Below are 21,736 nucleotides of genomic sequence, written 5' to 3' on the forward strand. Positions count from 1 at the left end.
GTCCCACACCTGCGGAGCTTCCCTCATTGCTAGCACAGCAGGCGGCGATCTAACCACAAGGCAGCAGTGAGGCTGGGGAAGGGGTGCCCGCCATTGCTGAGGCTTAAGTAGGTAAACAAACTCCCTGGGAAGCTCGAACAGGGTGGAGCCCACAGCAGACCAAGGAGGCCTGCCTGTCTCTGTAGATTCCACCTCTGGGGACAGGGCACAGATAAACAAAATAAAAAGCAGCAGAAACCTCTGCAGATGCAAATGACCCTGTCTAAAAGCTTTGAAGAGAGCAGTGGATCTCCCAACATGGAGGTTGGAGAGACTGCCTGCTCAAGTGGGTCCCTGACCCCTGAGTAGCCTAACTGAGAGACATCCCCCAGTAGGGGCAGACCGACACCCCACACCTCACATGGTGGAGTACACCCCTGAGACGAAGCTTCCAAAGCAAGAATCAGACAGGTAGACTCGCTGTTCAGCAATATTCTATCTTCTGCAGCCTCTGCTGCTGATACCAAGGCAAACAGGGTCTGGAGTGGACCTCAAGCAAACTCCAACAGATCTACAGCTGAGGGTCCTGACTATTAGAAGGAAAACCAACAAACAGGAAGGACACAGACACCAAAACCCCATCAGTACGTCACCATCATCAAAGACCAAAGGCAGATAAAACCACAAAGATGGGGAAAAAGCAGGGCAGAAGAGCTGGAAATTCAAAAAATAAGAGCGCATCTCCCCCTCCAAAGAAATGCAGCTCATCGCCAGCAACGGATCAGAGCTGCATGGAGAATGACTTTGATGAGGTGAGAGAAGAAGACTTCAGTCCATCAAACTTCTCAGAGCTAAAGGAGGAATTACGTACCCAATGCAAAGAAACTAAAAATCTTGAAAAAAGAATGGAAGAATGGATAACTAGAATATTCAATGTAGAGAAGGCCATAAACGAACTGACAGAGTAAAAACCATGACATGAGAAATACGTGATAAATGCATAAGCTTCAGTAACCAACTCAATCAACTGGAAGAAAGAGTATCAGCAATTGAGGATCAAATGAATGAAATGAAGCGAGAAGAGAAGTCTAAAGAAAAAAGAGGAAAAAGAAATGAACAAAGCCTTCAAGAACAATGGGATTATGTGAAAGACCAAATCTACGTCTGATTGGGGTGCCTGAAAGTGAGGGGGAAAATGGAACCAAGTTGGAAAACACTCTTCAGGATATCATCCAGGAGAACTTCCCCAACCTAGTAAGGCAGGCCAACATTCAAATTCAGGAAATACAGAGAATGCCACAAAGATACTCCTCGAGAAGAGCAACTCCAAGACACATAATTGTCAGATTCACCAAAGTTGAAATGAAAGAAAAACTGTTAAGGGCAGCCAGAGAGAAAGGTCGGGTTACCCACAAAGGGAAGCCCATCAACTAACAGCAGATCTCTTGGCAGAAACACTCCAAGCCAGAACAGAGTGGGGGCCAATATTTAACAGTTTTAAAGAAAAGAATTTTCAGCCCAGAATTTCATATCCAGCCAAAATAAGTTTCATAAGTGAAGGAGAAACAAAATCCTTAACAGATAAGCAAATGCTTAGAGATTTTGTCACCACCAGGCCTGCCTTACAAAAGACCCTGAAGGAAGCACTAAACATGGAAAGGAACAACCGGTACCAGCCATTGCAAAAACATGCCAAAATGTAAAGACCATCGATGCTAGGAAGAAACTGCATCAACTAATGAGCAAAATAACCAGTTAATATCATAACGACAGGATCAAGTTCACACATAACAATATTAACCTTAAATGTAAATGGACTAAATAGTCTAATTAAAAAACATAGACTGGCAAACTGGATAAAGAGTCAAGACCCATCACTTTGCTGTATTCAGGAGACCTATCTTACATGCAGAGACACACGTAGGCTCAAAATAAAGGGATGGAGGAAGATCTACCAAGTAAATGGAGAACAAAAAAAAGCAGAGGTTGCAATCCTAGTCTCTGATAAAACAGACTTTAAACCATCAAAGATCAAAAGAGACAAAGAAGGCCATTACATAATGGTAAAGTGATCAACTCAACAGGAAGAGCTAATGATCCTAAATATATATGCACCCAATACAGGAGCACCCAGATTCATAAAGCAAGTCCTTAGAGACTTACAAAGAGACTTAGACTCCCATACAATAATAATGGGAGACTTCAACACCCCACTGTCAACGTTAGACAGATCAACGAGACAGAAAGTTAACAAAGATATCCAGGAATTGAACTCATCTCTGCACCAAGCAGACCTAATAGACATCTACAGAACTCTCCACCCGAAATCAACAGAATATACATTCTTCTCAGCACCATATCACACTTATTCCAAAATTGACCACATAATAGGAAGTAAAGCACTCCTCAGCAAATGTACAAGAACAGAAATTATAACAAACTGTCTCTCAGACCACAGTGCAATCAAACTAGAACTCAGGACTAAGAAACTCAATCAAAACTGCTCAACTACATGGAAACTGGAAAACCAGCTCCTGAATGACTACTGGGTACATAACGAAATGAAGGCAGAAATAAAGATGTTCTTTGAAACCAATGAGAACAAAGATACAACATACCAGAATCTCTGAGACACATTTAAAGCAGTGTGTAGAGGGAAATTTATAGCACTAAATGCCCACAAGAGAAAGCTGGAAAGATCTAAAATTGATACTCTAACACCACAATTAAAAGAACTAGAGAAGCAGGAGCAAACACATTCAAAAGCTAGCAGAAGGCAAGAAGTAACTAAGATCAGAGCAGAACTGAAGGACATAGAGACACAAAAAACCCTCCAAAATATCAATGAATCCAGGAGTTGGTTTTTTGAAAAGATCAACAAAATTGATAGACCACTAGCAAGACTTATAAAGAAGAAAAGAGAGAAGAATCAAATAGACACAGTGAAAAATGATAAAGGGGATATCACCACCAACCCCAGAGAAATACAAACTACCATCAGAGAATACTATAAACACCTCTACACAAATAAACTAGAAAATCTAGAAGAAATGGAAAATTTCCTGGACACTTACACTCTCCCAAGACTAAACCAGGAAGAAGTTGAATCCCTGAATAGACCAATAGCAGGCTCGGAAATTAAGGCAATAATTAATAGCCTACCAACCAAAAAAAGTCCAGGACCAGATGGATTCACAGCTGAATTCTACCAGAGGTACAAGGAGGAGCTGGTACCATTCCTTCTGAAACTATTCCAATCAATAGAAAAAAAGGGAATCCTCCCTAACTCATTTTATGAGGCCAACATCATCCTGATACCAAAGCCTGGCAGAGACACAACAAAAAAAGAGAATTTTAGACCAATATCCCTGATGAACATCGATGCAAAAATCCTCAATAAAATGCTGGCAAACCAAATCCAGCAGCACATCAAAAAGCTTATCCACCATGATCAAGTGGGCTTCATTCCTGGGATGCAAGGCTGGTTCAACATACACAAATCAATAAACGTAATCCAGCATATTAAACAGAACCAAAGACAAAAACCACATGATTATCACAATAGATGCAGAAAAGGCCTTTGACAAAATTCAACAGTGCTTCATGCTAAAAACTCTCAATAAATTTGGTATTGATGGGACGTACCTCAAAATCATAAGAGCTATTTATGATAAACCCACAGCCAATATCATACTGAATGGGCAAAAACTGGAAGCATTCCCTTTGAAAACTGGCACAAGACAGGGATGCCCTCTCTCACCACTCCTATTCAACATAGTGTTGGAAGTTCTGGCTAGGGCAATCAGGCAAGAGAAAGAAATCAAGGGTATTCAGTTAGGAAAAGAAGAAGTCAAATTGTCCCTGTTTGCAGATGACATGATTGTATATTTAGAAAACCCCATTGTCTCAGCCCAAAATCTCCTAAGGCTGATAAGCAACTTCAGCAAAGTCTCAGGATACAAAATTAATGTGCAAAAATCACAAGCATTCTTATACACCAGTAACAGACAAACGGAGGGCCAAATCATGAATGAACTTACATTCACAATTGCTTCAAAGAGAATAAAATACCTAGGAATCCAACTTACAAGGGATGTAAAGGACCTCTTCAAGGAGAACTACAAACCACTCTCAGTGAAATAAAAGAGGACACAAACTAATGGAAGATCATACCATGCTCATGGATAGGAAGAATCAATATCGTGAAAATGGCCATACTGCCCTAGGTAATTTATAGATTCAATACCATCCCCATAAAGCTACCAATGAGATTCTTCACAGAATTGGAAAAAAGCTACTTTAAAGTTCATATGGAACCAAAAAAGACCCCGCATTGCCAAGACAATCCTAAGTCAAAAGAACAAAGCTGGAGGCATCATGCTACCTGACTTCAAACTATACTACAAGGCTACAGTAACCAAAACAGCATGGTACTGGTACCAAAACAGAGATATAGACCAATGGAACAGAACAGAGTCCTCAGAAATAATACCACACATCTACAGCCATCTGATCTTTGACAAATCTGAGACAAACAAGAAATGGGGAAAGGATTCCCTATTTAACAAATGGTGCTGGGAAAATTGGCTAGCCATAAGTAGAAAGCTGAAACTGGATCCTTTCCTTACTCCTTATACGAAAATTAATTCAAGATGGATTAGAGACTTAAATATTAGACCTAATACCATAAAAACCCTAGAAGAAAACCTAGGTAGTACCATTCAGGACATAGGCATGGGCAAAGACTTCATGTCTAAAACACCATAAGCAATGGCAACAAAAGCCAAAATTGACAAATGGGATCTAATTAAACTAAAGAGCTTCTGCACAGCAAAAGAAACTACCATCAGAGTGAACAGGCAACCTACAGAATGGGAGAAAATTTTTGCAATCTACTCATCTGACAAAGGGCTAATATCCAGAACCTACAAAGAACTCAAACAAATTTATGAGAAAAAAACAACCCCATCAAAAAGTGGGCAAGGGATATGAACAGACATTTCTCAAAAGAAGACATGCATACAGCCAACAGACACATGAAAAAATGCTCGTCATCACTGGTCATCAGAGAAATGCAAATCAAAACCACAATGAGATACCATCTCACACCAGTTAGAATGGAAATCATTAAAAAGTCAGGAAACAACAGGTGCTGGAGAGGATGTGGAGAAATAAGAACACTTTTACACTGTTGGTGGGACTGTAAACTAGTTCAACCATTATGGAAAACAGTATGATGATTCCTCAAGGATCTAGAACTAGAAGTACCATATGACCCAGCCATCCCATTACTGGGTATATACCCAAAGGATTATAAATCATGCTGCTATAAAGACACATGCACACGTATGTTCATTGCGGCACTATTCTCAATAGCAAAGACTTGGAATCAACCCAAATGTCCATCAGTGACAGACTAGATTAAGAAAATGTGGCACATATACACCATGGAATACTATGCAGCCATAAAAAAGGATGAGTTTGTGTCCTTTGTAGGGACATGAATGCAGCTGGAAACCATCATTCTCAGCAAACTATCGCAAGAACAGAAAACCAAACACTGCATGTTCTCGCTCATAGGTGGGAACTGAACAATGAGATCACCTGGACTCAGGAGGGGGAACATCACACACCGGGGCCTATTAATGGGGGGGGGGGGCTATTATGGGGAGGGGGGAGGGGGGAGGGATTGCATTGGGAGTTATACCTGATGTAAATGATGAGTTGATGGGTGCTGACGAGTTGATGGGTGCAGCACACCAACATGACACAAGTATACATATGTAACAAACCTGCACGTTATGCACATACACCCTAGAACTTAAAGTATAATAGTAAAAAAAAAAAAAGAAGAAGAAAGAAATGCAGCCCTGCTGACACCTTGATTTTAGGACTTCTGACCTCCAGAACTGTAAGATAATAAATATGTGTTGTTTTAAGCCACTGCATTTGTGGTACTTTACTACAGTAGCCATAGGAAACTATGGTTTATGGTTAAAAAGAGCTATATAGTTTGTGTTTTGCATAAAAGCATAGCTCAGAGATATTGCAGGTTCAGTTACAGGCTACCTGAATAAAGCAAATATCACAATAAGGTGAGTCACAAGAATTTTTTGGTTTTCTAGTACATAGAAATGTTATGTTTACATATTTCAAGTATGCAATAGCATTAGGTATAAAAAATGTACCCTTCATCATTTAAAGAATAGTTTACTAGTAAAAAACACTAACTAGCATCTGAGTCTTCAGCAAGTCATAATGTTTTTGCTGGTGGAGAGTCTTGCCTCAGTGTTGATAGCTGATGACTGATCAGGGTGGTGGTTGCTGAAAATTAAGGTTGCTGTGGCAATTTCTTAAAATCAGATGACAATTAATTTTGCAGTATCAATTGGTTCATCTTTTTGTGAAAGATTTCTCTATGGCATGCGATGCTGATTGAGAGTATTTTACCCAAAGTAGAACTTCTTTCAAACTTGAAGTCAATCCTGTCAAACCCTGCTGCAGCTTTATCAGTTAAATTTATGTAATATCCAAATCCTTTGTTGCTATTTCAACAATGTTCATAGCATCTTCACCAGGAGTGGACTCCATCTGAAGAAATCACTTTCTTTGCTTATTTAAAAGAGGCAAATCCTCATCCATTCAAGTTTTATCATGAGATTTCAGCACTTCAGTCACTTCTCCACGCTCTACTTCTAATTCCAGTTCTTTGGCTAGTTCCACCACATCTGCAATCGCTTCCTCCACTGAAGCCTTGAACTCCTCAAAGTCACTCATTAATACTGGAATCAACTTTTTCCCAAGTCATGTTAATGTTGCTCTTTTGACCTCTTTTCATGAATCACAAATGTTCTTAATGGCATCTAGAAGGGTGAATCCATTCCAGAAGGTTTTCAATGTACTTTGCTCAAATCCATCAATGAATCACTATTTAAGGCAGATATAGTCTTACAAAATGTATTTCTTAAGAAATAAGGCTTGAAATTCAAAATAACTCCTTGATCCATGGGCTGTAGAATGAAGGTTGTATCAGAAGGCAAGAAAACAACATTCATTTCCTTGTAAATTTCCATTAGAGCTCTTGGATGGCCAGGTGCATTTTTTTTTCTTTAATTTTTTTTATGATATTCTTTTATTTTTAAATTTTATTTATTATTATTATACTTTAAGTTGTAGGGTACATGTGCACAACGTGCAGGTTTGTTACATATGTATACTTGTGCCATGTTATTGTGCTGCACCCATCAACTCGTCATTTACATCAGGTATAACTCCCAATGCAATCCCTCCCCCCTCCCCCCTCCCCATGATAGGCCCCAGTGTGTGATGTTCCCCTTCCTGAGTCCAAGTGATCTCATTGTTCAGTTCCCACCTACGAGTGAGAACATGCGGTGTTTGGTTTTCTGTTCTTGTGATAGTTTGCTAAGAATGATGGTTTCCAGCTGCATCCATGTCCCTACAAAGGACACAAACTCATCCTTTTTTATGACTGCATAGTGTTCCATGGTGTATATGTGCCACATTTTCTTAATCCAATCTGTCACTGATGGACATTTGGGTTGATTCCAAGACTTTGCTATTGTGAATAGTGCTGCAATAAACATACGTGTGCATGTGTCTTTATAGCAGCATGATTTATAATCCTTTGGGTATATACCCAGTAATGGGATGGCTGGGTCATATGGTACATCTAGTTCTAGATCCTTGAGGAATCGCCATACTGTTTTCCATAATGGTTGAACTAGTTTACAATCCCACCAACAGTGTAAAAGTGTTCCTATTTCTCCACATCCTCTCCAGCACCTGTTGTTTCCTGACTTTTGAATGATCGCCATTCTAACTGGTGTGAGATGGTATCTCATTGTGGTTTTGATTTGCATTTCTCTGATGGCCAGTGATGATGAGCAAATTAATGTGCAAAAATCACAAGCATTCTTATACACCAGTAACAGACAGACAGAGAGCCAAATCAGGAATGAACTTCCATTCACAATTGCTTCAAAGAGAATAAAATACCTAGGAATCCAACTTACAAGGGATGTAAAGGTGCATTTTCAATGAGCAGGAATATTTTGAAAAGAATCTTTCCCCCAACCCCCGCCAAGCTGTAGGTCTTAGCAGTAGGCTTAAAATATTCAGTTAGCCATGCTGTAAACAGATTTTCTGTTATCCAAGCTTTGTTGTTCCATTTCTAGAGCATAGGCAGAGTAGATTTAGCCTCATTCTTAAGGGCCCTAGAATTTTCAGTATCAGTTAGAAAGTATTGGCTTCAATTTAAAGTCACCAGGTGCATTGTCCCCTAAAAAGAGAGTCAACCTGTTTTTTGAAACAATGAGGCCAGGCATTGACTGTTCCCCATTAGCTGTGAAAGTCCTAGACATTATCTTCTTCCAATAGAAGGCTGTTTCATTCACACTGAGAATCTGTTGTTGGGTATAGCTACCTTCATCAAAGATCTTACGTGGATTTTCTGGATAACTTGTGTAGCTTCTCCAACATCACTTGCTACTTCACCCTGCACTCTTAGGTTATGGAGATGGCTTCTTTCTTTAAACTTCATTAGCCAACTCCTGCTGGTTTCCAACTTTTCTTCTGCAGCTTCCTTATCTCTCTCAGCTTACATAGAATTGAAGAAAGTTAGGGCCTTGTTACAGGTTAAGCTTTGGCTTGAAGAAATGTTGTGGCTGGTTTGACCTTCTATTAAGACCACTCAAACTTTCTTCATACCAGCAATGAGGCTGTTTCACTTTCTTTTTTTTAATCATTCATGTAATCATTTTGTGAAGAAAAGTTTTTTCTTCAAAACTTTTCCTTTGCATTAACAACTTGGCTAACTGGTGCAAGAGCCCAAGCTTTTAGTCTACTTGGCTTTAGACATGCCTTCCGTGCTAAGCTTAATCATTTTTAGTGTTTAAAGTGAGAGATATGTAACACTTCCTTTCACTTGAATACCTTGAGACAATTGGAGACCATTAATTGGACCATTTGATATTGTGGTGACTCAGGGAATAGGAAGGTCTGAGGAGACAGAGAGAAATGGGGGAATGGCTGGTTAGTGGAGCAATCAGAATGCACACAACATTTCTCTGTTAAGTTCACTGTCTTACATTGGCAGGGTCCCAAATCAATTACAATAGTAACATCAAAGATCACTGACCAAAAATTACCAAAACAGGTAAAATAGTGCTGAAAAAGTTTGAAATTTTTTGAAAATTACTAAAATGTGACACAGAGACACAAAGCGAGCACATGCTCTTGGAAAAAATGGTACCTACGGACATTCTAGACACAGAATTGCTACAAACTTTCAATGTTTAAAACACAGTATCTGTGAAGCAGAATAAAGCAAAGCACAATAAAACTAGGTATGCCTATAGATGAAAAAAAAAGCAAAACCAAAAATCTCCTTGGCTATTTTCTAAACTTGCCTATTGATAAGAGTCATGTGGGGAATTCATTGAAAGCACAAACACCCTTGCATCTTCTACAGATATTCTGTTTCACTAATTCTAGTCTAATATAGGAAATGAAACTCATGAAAGTGAGATGATGTACTGAGGGCCAAAATGATGAGAGCTGGACTGGAGCAAAATGGATTCTCCAAGCCATAGTAACAAGGATTACTGTTCTACACTTAGTTATGTATTATAATAAAATGTCTTTTACAATGGATGTGAAAAGGGCCATATAAACAATTACATGGTTTAGAGCATATTATAATTTTTAAAACTTAATATAGTGTCATAAATAAAAGTGGGAGAGGAGCTATGCAAGATTAAGAGTTTAAGGACCTGTCATAGACTAAATGTGTGTCCCCAAAATATTCATATGTTGATGCCCTAATTCCCACTGTGGCTATAGTTGGAGGGGGGCCTCTAAGGAAGTAATTGAAGTTAAATGAGGTCATAAGAGCAGGGTCCTGATTTGATAGTATTAGTGTCCTCAGAAGAAGAGATACCAGAAAGCTTGTTCTCTCTCTGTCTATGCATGTGAACCAAGGAATGGCCATCGCAGGACACAGTGAGAGGGCAGCTATCTACAAGCCAGGCAGAGAGCTGTCACCAGAAACTGATGCTGCTTCAGTTGGGCATAGAACATCCAACTTCTAGAAGCGTAAAGAGGTAATTCTTTTTTGCTAAACCACACAGTCTATGGTATATTGTGATGGCAGCCAGGCTGAATTACATAGGTCCATAACAATCAGATGCCTGTGTTGTCCTGCATTAGATGCTGATTTAAGCAAGCCAATCTTAAAGGACATTTCTGAATTAATTGGCAAAAATTTTAATGTAGCATGGGTACTAAACGAGATGAAAATTCATTGGAATGGAAAAGTGTAGATTATAGAAGGAAAATACACAGATCACAAAACAGTATGTATAATATTATTTTACGCTATAAAATATACATGTATATGTGTATGTGAGTGCATATGCTATGATTTGAATGTCACCTCCAAAACTTTTGTTGGAAGTTCACTGCTGTTGTGATAGTATTAAGAAGTTGGATCTTTAAGAGGTGATTAGGTAATGAGGGCTCTGTCCTCAGGAATGGATAAATGTCTGTGTTGAGAAAGTAGGCTCCTGATAAAAGGATAGGTTTGGAATGTCCCCAGTTCTCTGTCTGTCTCAAATATTTACTTGCACTTCTGCCATGGAATGACTGTAGCAAGAAGGTGTCAGTTGACCAGATGCCAAGCAGACACTGCACCACGCTCTTGGACTTCTCAGTCCCTAGAACTGTAAGCCAATTGAACTACTTTTCTTTATAAATTACCCAGTCTGTGGTATTCTGTTATGCAGCAGAAAACAAACTTAGGCAGTGTACATACGTGTATATTCACACACATATGTATAACGTGTGTGTGTGTGCACCTAAAAAGATATACACTAACGTCTTATGGTTTGGATCTTTCAGTGGTAGAAATGTTATTTTTAATTTTGCTCCTCTAAGTATTCATTAATTTTCTACAATGCATATGTACTGCTTCCATAAAAATGAAATATCATTTAACATAATTGATGGTAAGTCCTTCTATAAGAAAAAAATTCTGTCAGTTTATAGAATGCTTTGATCTTCTTCACACCTTACCCCAGTTTCCACTGTCACACCTTTCTCCCAGTGAACCAACTACAATTATGATCAATGGTTTTCTGTAGGGAGAGCTACTAATAGATACTTTGCCTGATTAAAAAAGGGAAGACAGTAAGTATCACTTTCCTATTGGGTCCCAAAATTCCATTCATTTATAGCTGAAGCAAACCATGATTCAATCCAACTAATTCAAATGAATCTTTCTAGGTGAATTAAATCAACCTCCCTATGAAAATATTCCTCTAAATATTAAAGAGAATAATGCCATCTTCTGGTCTGACAATTCAGAAAACCATCAAGCATGGAAATGAAGAGCTATAACTGAAATACAACTTTTTTATTTTATTCCATTCAACAGCCTTTGTTGAGCATCTAATGTGCTCAAAGTCCTAGGCTTAAAACACTTCACTCCCTGCTACCTGAAATGTTACATTCTTTCTTCCTCACCAACTATGTGAATTTTACCTCTTCTTAAAGACCCTATTCTCATGCCAAGTTTTCTAAGAAGCCTTCTCTGACTCCCCCAGTCCAGAGCAAACATACATTTCCCTGCCTCTGAAAGCATAGGGTGCTTAGGGGCTCTTTGACTGAATACATACAAACATTGAGCACTCTGTTATTTAAACATGTTTAATTCTCCCCCTAGAAGATTGTAGGATGCTGTGTGGTAGAGTCTTTTAAAAAAATTCTTGGTTTTCTCCATAGTGTTTTACCCTTGGTAGACACTGAATAAATGTTTGTTGATTAACTGACAAATTTGGGGTTTGCCTTTCTCTTGGTCCAAAACTGTGAGAGTACAGTTAATAGTTATTGAAATGGATGCCAACTCTCTAAACATGGTAATAATTCCTTTTTAAAGAGTCTTGGATTTTACTCTATTTTTTCAACTGGTTTTAAAAAGGGTAGGGCTGGTTTGTTAATTTACAATACAAAGAAGAAATCTTTTCCTTCCAGTCTGTGCCAGATGGGCTGAAATAACGAGAATTGAAGGTTTCCACAGTCATGCACCAGGTGACAAAATAAAAGCTTTTTCCAAGCAGTAAAACTGTTCTTTCTCTGCAGAGAAAGTATCTTAAGAAGCAAGAATCAGCCAGCTAAAAGCTGTATCTTTGCCCCCACTTTCCCAGTGCTGAGCCAAGAATAGGAGATACTAGAGAGGTGAAATTTTGCCAAACCCCTGAGAAATTAGGCAGCTGCTGCTGGAGATGTAAGAGGATAGATGACATTTAATTGAGAAATTGCCTAATTTTCCATCACTATGATAAAAAAATAACAATGTGAAATTGTTGAACCTTGATGTGTGTCTCTTAGTTAGAGGCAGATGCCATCCAATTTCATTTTTTTAAGGCAAAGGATCTTAGCAACAAGGTGGTTCTGTTCCATGCTCTAAGGATGCATTTAGCAACATAAGAAACTTCAGGTATTGATACTTGTTCTTCCAGAACTTCTGACCTACTCTATGTTCAGCAAACCTGGTCATGAAACTGCCTTTGTAAAAACTGTAACTGTGAGAAAATGAACTAATGAACCCCCATTTTATCTTTAACCTTCAAACTGTCCTTAATCATTCCTGGGGCTGGGCCAAGCTAATGTTGGGAGACATAGTTTAAATGACAATAGCCTTTCCCCAAAACTAAACTGCCTTTGTAAGGCTGATGAAAGACCACTAGGTGAGGAGGCTGAGAAGAGTCTGAGTTCTGCTGAGGTGTAGATATAATCGATTACCAGCCTTTATTCTGTAGGTCACAAGATTCACAACTTCCCCAATTACTCCAGCAGATAACATCACTCTTACAGAACCTAAGATTGGCCTTCTGAGATGTCGTTTCAGGTTTCTGCATATCTGACAACTGATGGCTCCACCCAGGCCCACCAACTGGTCCTGTGGCCCCATCCAGAAGCTGACTGAGCACACACATGAACCATTTTCCACACCACTATGATTGCATCTCCAACCAATCAGCAGTACCCACTTCCTGGCCCATCAAAACTATCCTTGAAAAACTCTAGCCTCTGAATTTTCAGGGAGACTGATTTGAGTAATAACACTCCAGTCTCTCATTCAGCCAGCTCTGCATGAATTAAACTCTTCCTCTATTGCAATTCTCCATCCTGATAAATTGGCTGTATCTGGGCAGTGGGCAAAATGAGCCTGTTAGGTGGTTACATTCACAGTTAAGAATGGGCTGTGAGCCCAATTTATGTTATATTCCTGCATCTGTCATTTATTAGCTGTGTGGTTTGGAGCAAGGGTATTAGCCTCTCAGTTCTTCAGTTTTGTCATCTATGAAATGCCAAGTGACACTTTCAGGGTGCCTAACACCTGATACATACTTCTTAAAATGTGGAGCTTCTGTTATTGTCTTCTATCAACAACAACAAAAAATACTTATTTTAATTACTTATAAATTCAAAATCCAGAGTGTACCTAACTTCCAGATTTGGAGGAAACAGTCTACTTGCGCAGTTCTAGACAAGAACGGAACACATTAAAATCATGATAATGTTTGCAACACAAGACCCTTGGTGTTGCTCCCCTTCAGTTCTCCACATGTGCCAGCCTGGTCACTAGCTCTCATTTTGATCAAGCTCTTTATACCTTTGCCTTGACACCTATTTCTTCCCTATTCCTAGCATGTCTTTGGCTGCTATTCTCAATATAGTCAAACTACATCATACTTCAAGGCTTAGTCCAAAGGTCACTCACTGCCTTTGTGAAGTTGTGCAATCCACAATCAGAAGTTACTATTCTTTCCTATTCTTTCTGGAACCTCTTCACAGTATTTAGAGATTACCTCTTTTATGTTTATTTTACTCTATTTTGCCTTATGATGATCTTCCTTACAGGAAACCTTTTGCATGCCCTGCAACACATGCCTCACTTCTCGAAGGTTTGTCATTTTATAGACAGCACTCCCTCTTCAAGTGTGTATCTTTCCCACAGGAGTGAAAAGATACACCAGCTCTAGAGTTGTTTACATAATAGGTATTCAATAAATGGTTGATAGATGAATGATAAATGAATAACTTCAATCCTGTTGAAAATCAATTTAAAAACTTCATCTCTACTTTAGGCAGAACATTATTCCTTCAGCCCCTCCTCTCCACCATCTCTCTCCTGATATTTCTACCCTTCCCCATTAAATAAGTGTCTGCCTTTCGGAAGTATCGGAAAAAAATTTCTGCCTATGCTCCTATCCTTCCTCATTCTTCCATGCCCAAATGAGGAGAATGGGATAATCTTCCCAGTAAGGAAGGAACTGGACTGATGTACAAGGCAATCAACCCATTGTGGGGCTCAGCATGCTACACTGTGGATAAGTCAACCTGATTCGGAGGTGCTATAGGCCTAGGCCATCTTTACTAGCTCAGCTTCTCTGTGAGGCCTGTGTTGACTTTTCAATTGGTTTATAACTCACAGAGGGAAAATGGCTATGATGTGCCTCTAGACACACATCTGATAATGCTTTTATAAGTCCTGACATTGAGCTGATGCTGGGAAGGATACTGGAAAAAACACTATTTCAAATATACTTCAGAAGGAAACACAGAACATCACAGTTTATGCACCAGAACAATAAGAGAAAAATCCCAAAAAGTTTACTTTTTTTGAATTGAGATTCTAAATCTGATGATGTTTTATTAATAGGCCACTATAAAATCAGAATGGGCCTTCAGCCAGTACATTCTTAAATTAGAGGCTTACACATCATTGGGCCAAGCTCTATCAGGATGGCACTAGATTCAGTAGAGGATGTTAAAAGTCTTAAAATAATTTGATGTGAGACTTAATAGTAGATGCCCCATTATAAGAGATTAATGAAAAATGTCATCTAAATGGAAATGAAGGCGCGCATCTGCCCACACTCATGGGAGGGTCACAAACAGCTGGATGAGAGATTCTGAACACTGCACCACCCCACCTAGGTCTTTGAATTCATTTGCTCCAACAGCAAATGCAGAAGAGTGTAAAGTGGTGGCTTTTCACACTCACCAATTTTAATTCAACAAGGATCTAATCAGTTTCTACTTGGTATGCAGTGTGCTAGCAGTGCTGGCTCCCTTGAAGCATAAAAACACGTGTCATCTGGCTTACTGTGTACTCCACACTGGTATTTTTGAGTTCCTCTACTGGATAATTATAATCAGGGGCAGATCCAGATTTTGTAGGACTGGAAGCTTACACAATTTGTGGGATGCTCTTTAAGAAAGAGAATATAAAATTATAAACACAAAATGTAGTGGACATTCTTGGAAGGGGCTCCTGCTTGTCGGAGATGCCAAGGCTTAAGCTTCATCAGTAAATCCTCCTCTGGCTGTAGCACAGTAGTGCTATATAAAATCCCCACAAAATTCCCTAGCAAACAGTCTTCTCAGTATAAAAGGAATACACAAGGGATGAAACATGGATGATGAAGGTGATGATGATAACGATGATGATAATGATGATGGTGATGACGATAATGATTATATGTATACAGCGCTTACCTCTGTACCACTTTATGCTTTTGCCATTGGTCAGTAGAAACCTATATCAGAAGCTGGATGACAGCTCTTTGCTGACCTCCATTGTCTTGAGCTCCACTTTTAGCTGCTCTCTCCCACATAAAACCCCTTGTGTGGAACCTGCTGCTCCTACAAATGGCCTGACACTCACTGTAACTTATCTTCACAGTGCACCATTCAGAAGAATTTGAAGAGACTGCACATCAATCTCTTTCATTTCTAGAGCAGTTTAGAGGATTTTTTTTCTTTTATACAGGAGTCATGACAAGAGCCAACGGAAGCTTTTCTGCAAATAATATCTCCTGCGATATGTTACTTCTCTTTCTCTTTCATGATGTTGAAACAGAAAAAGGAAACTACTCTCTCAGTAGTAAAAGGAGCTTCACTGGATACCCTGCAAGGTATAAAAACTGAAAAGAGAAAACATAGAATTCTTTAAGTCTAGGTAAGTTAGATTTCCAAGTGTTGCTTTTCCTTAACTGTTCAGTTGATTTTCAGAAAAATGTTTCAATTGTCTAGTTTTCAGTTTATTATTTTATTCAACAGATAGTTTAAATATCTACCATGTGCCTGTACTTCAATAGAACCTAGCAATCCAGCCATAAATTTGTGAGAAAGAGCATACATTTAGACACCATCATGCAAAAACCAAACCTCCCAAGGAGCTTGCTCCTTTCCTTGTCAATGGAGGATGTTGCCTTTAATTTTGGTTCAGGATGCTGAGGGATCTGGTTGGGGGGATACAGAGATAAAAACAGCAAACAGTATTTGGAATTTTCTTTTAAAACTGAAAATCAATATTGTCAGTCATAAATGCATATATGAATAGCATGTTGTAGAAGGCAAAAACTGAATATATAGAACTAAGTGTGCTGGCTGATTCACTAGAGAGACACAGGGTATGACAGGAGCAAAAACTAAATGGTCTTACTGGCTCTTAGGGCTGGGTGGTGGAGTGGGCCATAAAGGAGGGCTTCTTAAAGGAAGCTGACTTAGGATATAACCCAAATGTTTTTATGTATGTGGGGACTGGGATGCCATCTTGATAAAAAGGTCATGAGGCAAGAAAGGGCTATTTCTGTTCCTAGGCTGAGGAGGAGGATGTCTGAATTGAAGAGTGAGCAAGCAGGTGGCCCTGGGGACATGGTCAGAGGCCAAACTGAGCAGGGTTTTATATGCCCTGCTAAGGATTTTGCCTTTTACCTAATATATACCACTTTGCATATTTGTAAAAACAACGGTAGATAGGAAAAAATTAAAACTGATTCAACGTGTGGTATGGGAGAAAGAGCCCTTTGTAGGTTCTTCTGTGTCTTTTCTAGAAACACAGAGCAAAGATCCCCAAGGAAGAAAGGTTGTTTATCCCCATATTCCCCATCTAACAAAGTAAGGAACAACGTAAGGCTTTATGTAGCCATGTTGCCTCTGTAAATTTTGCTTTCTTGACCCATAAAGAGAAATCTTTGGTCATTTTTTTTATGTATATGGGAGCCATTTTTTTACTTTTTATTTTGAAATAATTTTAGATGTGCAGGAAAGTTGCAAATACAGTACAGAGTTCCTGTATGTATCACATTCTAATAATTTTCCCTAAGATCAACATGGTGCATTCACGAAAGATGAGAAATTAACATTGGCATAATACTATTCACTAAATTATAGACTTTTTTCCAGATGCCATTGATTTTTTTGTGTGTGTTCCAGGACCCACTTTATGATATCCCATTGCAATTAGTTGTCAGGTCTCCTCAGTCTCCCTCAATCTATGAGAGTCTCTTCATCTTTCCCTGTCTTTCATGACCTTGACATTTTTGAAAAGTACTGGTGAGGTATTTTGTAGAATGTCTCCCTGCTTTGGGATTCATCTAATGCTTCCTCATGATTAGACTGAGGATATGAATTTCAGGGAAGGATACCTTCTCATTGGCCTTATGATTTGAAGTTCTCCACCAGCTCTAGGTTTTACAAGAAAGGCGATTTCCCTGGTCTCTACCCCCATCTTCACTCTACCAGATCCAGAATAATCCACACATCAGATATGAAAGAAGTTTAAGATAGGACAGTGAAACCTTGTGTCCCATCTAGTTTTCTTTTTAGGAGGCTCATTAACCTTTGACTCTCCTCAAACTTTATTTGTTCTATTCATTGCTTGTATTTTTGCCTTCTCCCCGCACCCTGTAGCTACTACAGATGTAATATGTTATACTGACATGATAAGTATTATGTTTCCTCAAAGAGCTTTTTTAGCATGATTACTTTTGGTCTTTAATAACCCCAGGGAATTTCTTTCTAGATAGCCTAGTTTGTCTACATTGGCAGGGAATTAACATGTGCAAGACCTGTGTCTGCAAATTTTCCAGACCTCACTATTTGCTCCTTAAAAAGACAGTGACTCATTCCCAATTATCTTTTGTCTTGTAGACAGAGCCATCTTCCTGAATTTAAATCACAGCCATCAACAAGCTACCTAATCTATGGGTGGAATCTTTAAAGATGGAACACAACAGATGCAAGATGTTTTGTGTGTCCTAAATAAGCCTGTGTAGGTAACTTTCATTTTAGGTCAATTTGACAGGCCGAATTGCCCACTTACAGAGTTTAGGGAGTTAGGACCCGAGAACTGTGCAGGTGCCATCAGGGGAATGTGAAGATGTGGAGAAATGCCTGGGGTTGGGGGAAACACTGGGGAGGAAATGACTGCAGCTGTACTGTTTTATCAGCTCCATCACACTTGCTGTCACTGCCTTGAGCACACAGTGTTCCCTTCTGCTTCCGGGCCTTTGCACATGCCACTCCTGCTGCTCAGATGGCTCCTTGTCCCCAGCTTCTTTTGCCTTTCTCAGGGAAGCTTTCACCCACCTCCAGAATAGATCTGGTTCTCCATCATCTGCTTTCATAATTCCACATGTTTTTCCTTCATAACAAGTAATAAAATTTGTAATTACATGTCTGTGTTGTAATTTAATAAAAATAATGTCAGCTAAAAATTACTGAGCACTCTCTACATATGCCACGCACTACACCTCTTATTCAGTCTTCAGAACAAAACCATGGGGACCCTGAGACACACTCTGATCAATTTCCAGCTCTCCAGTAAACTGTAAGTGGCATGAGGACAGGTTCTACATGTCTGTTTTGGTCTAGCCTGAATCACTAGTGCTTGGCAAAGAGCTTGGCAGGAAAAAGCTTGGTATATATTTATTAAACAAATCACTGCAGCACGATGTAGCAGGAGAAACATGTGCTCTGGGGTGAAGCATATTTGGTACCAAATCTTGAGACAGAGTACAAGCCACTCTTAGGGACCTACCAGGCCCCACCAAGTATGGAAATAAAGGGAAATTTGAGTCCCTCCAAGGGAAATCCCAGGCACCTAGCTAGCCCTGTAACCAGCAATTGAGGAAGGAAATAAATAACCCATGAAGCAAGAAAGTAAAAAAAGCTTAAATAACAGTAACCCAAGTACATTAGAGTCTCAAGATGTTTTGTTCTCTAAAGAAACAAAAGATAGTATCTTGACGTATGTCTCCGAGTTTCTTTCAGAAACCTCGACCCTCATCAGATGGAAAATGCCTACTGGTTTCCCACAGATCTTAGATAAGGGGAAAGTGAGGACTGAGTTCTGACTGTCATTCTTTGTTTTAAATTTCTTCCTGAGGAGCCTGGAAAGAGTCATGCTTACAGGACAGACCTGAACATTTCCTTCTGCTGATGATTTTGCCTGAAACTTCTGCTTTCCTGAAATGTACCTCTGCTTTCAAAACCCTGCTTGTAAGCCATAGACGAGTCTGGATCTTAAGTGTTAACCACTTGATTCTCCTTGCTTGGCACCTGCTGTACAAGTCTCTATGACCTCTCACTGCAAACTCTGGTGACAGTGTTTGGCTTTTTCTGCCCACCAGGAAAGCCGACTCAAGTTTTATTCAGTGACAATCTCAATTCTGTGATTAGCTAGCTCTGTAAATTGTTTAGCTTCCCTAAGCCCTGGTCTATCTGAGATGATGAAACCTCATCACAAAAGTCTTTAAAGGATTTAAATGAGATAATATAGGTGAAAGCACATTCTTGTGTACAGCATGTGTATAACTATATAGCTGCGATATAACAGCTTCCCTATCCTTCTAAAAAAATATTTGTTAGAGTTATAATAGTTCTGCAATTTTTCTTATGATGGCATCACTATTCCTAAACACCATTTTGATACTTTGCTCGCCAAAATGCTATGCTTCAAGATTATCACTTTGTGTTCCTTCTCTGATCTTATTCCAAGAATAAAGATGGGTTAAATACAATTCACAGAAACATGTCTAATGGAAGTTAACAGGAAGTAGTCACTTTACAATCCATTTTATTGGGCTATAGAAAGGCAAATTACATTTCTCCTTTGCCGTTAGGGAATCACCTGAATAGACACCACATTCTACTCTTGTTTTTATTATTATTATTTTATTTTATTGAGACAGGGTCTCCCTCTATTGTTCAAGCTAGTGTTCAGTGGCACAATCATGACTCACTGTAGCATCAAAATTTGTGTTCAAGTGATTCTCCCACCTTAGCCTCCTGAGTAACTGCAAATACAGGCATGTGCCACCATACCTAACTAATTTTTCTATTTTTCTTTTGTAGAGTTTCACTATGTTGCCCATGCTAGTATTGAACACTTGGTCTCAAGTGATCCTCCCGCCACAGTCTCCAAAGTGCTGGTTAAAGGCATGAGCCACCATGACTGGCCCTATTCCACTCTTCTGGCAGACAAAATTACTGCTTTAACCATTCTGTTAAGGCGTTGGCAGCAGGTTTAGGTTGCACTGGTAGGCGGTAGAATTCAATCCCAAACTTTAAAATGCACAAGACAAAAGGGAATAATGTTAGCATTTCAAAGGGGAAAAACAAACAGAAAGACTCACAGAGGAAAACTTTAAGAAACACCTTAGGACTAAATTCCTTTGAAGAGCCTTGATTCCTGAAACACCAGAATGGTTATCTAATGGTATCCATTATGTCTCACTAATTGCCTTATGAAACTTACACTGGAAACATGTAGAAGGTATTTATGTATTATAAAAATTGCCAAAAAGTAGATTAGAAGGTGTTCACAAAAAGAAAATAACAAAACTTGCTTACATGTATTATATTTACAATATGGCATGCTCTGAACTACACATTTTAACTAAAGTAGTTTTCACTGGATCCTATGACACATTTATTCAACAAATATTGACTAAGTGCTTACTATGCATCAGGCACTGTACTTACAGCAAAACAAACATAGTTCCTGCTTGCATGAAGGATGAAATCTAATGGGTGAGACACATCTTGAACAGTTTCTTAATGTTTATTGCAAAATTTCATATGACCAACTAATTTGGACTTGCCTCGAACTTTCCTGGTTTTTGTACTGAAAATTTCACATCCTGGGAAGAATTTTCTCAGTCCTGGGGAAAGGAGAATAACTGGTCACTACTGGTCACTTAGCACAATCACATAAGACACAATTTATTATAGCAAATTCTATTACAAAGAAGTGCAGAGTTACATGAACTATGGATGGTTACCCCTCTTTTACAGACGAAGATAACAAGATTTAGGAAAGTTAAGTAATATGGCCACATTTATATGTGGGAAAGGAAAGCTTTGAAGCTTCATTGTTCTGGCACCTAATTACATGACCTGATTTCATGTAATGATGATGATATATCTTCTGGTATTTTATACTTCAGAGTCCAAATCTAGACTTGCACTAATTAATGAAATGTTTTCAAAAGGTTTGGTACAGGAATTTTCATCAGAAAAAGGAAAGACAGAATTCAGAGCAAACCCCTTGGATCTGGATCCTAAATGCAGCTCCGTCACTGCTGGAAACACCTGCATATCTTTCAGCTGTGGGTGGCTCATGGACAAACGAAAGAAACATTCTTCTGCTTGACTGGAGTCTTTTGTAGGAGACAGAAAGTGTTTCTTCAAGTGTGAAGGGTGGGGTAGGAGAGGGGGACTATTAAAAATTGGCAGGGCATACTTAAATACCTCTGGGCAGTGGATGAAAAATATCCCTGGAGGGTATTTCAGCAGTTCATTTTGGTTAGCAAGACACAGTTTTCCCTTGGTAGAAAGTCTGCGAGGAAAAGATTGTGTCTTGCATTGAACAGTTTGATTTGGC

The 21,736-nt window shown here is 39.1% G+C and overlaps 1 protein-coding gene across 1 annotated transcript in view; it reads right to left on the minus strand.

Annotated features, from left to right (window-relative positions):
• Nucleotides 1-21,736, minus strand: part of SGCD (sarcoglycan delta) — a 1,043,506-nt gene that overhangs the window by 693,179 nt on the left and 328,591 nt on the right. The gene's annotated exons all lie outside the window — the stretch shown is intronic.

This window comes from Chlorocebus sabaeus, chromosome 23 (genome assembly GCF_047675955.1).
Source record: "Chlorocebus sabaeus isolate Y175 chromosome 23, mChlSab1.0.hap1, whole genome shotgun sequence".
NCBI classification, from domain to species: Eukaryota; Metazoa; Chordata; class Mammalia; order Primates; family Cercopithecidae; genus Chlorocebus; species Chlorocebus sabaeus.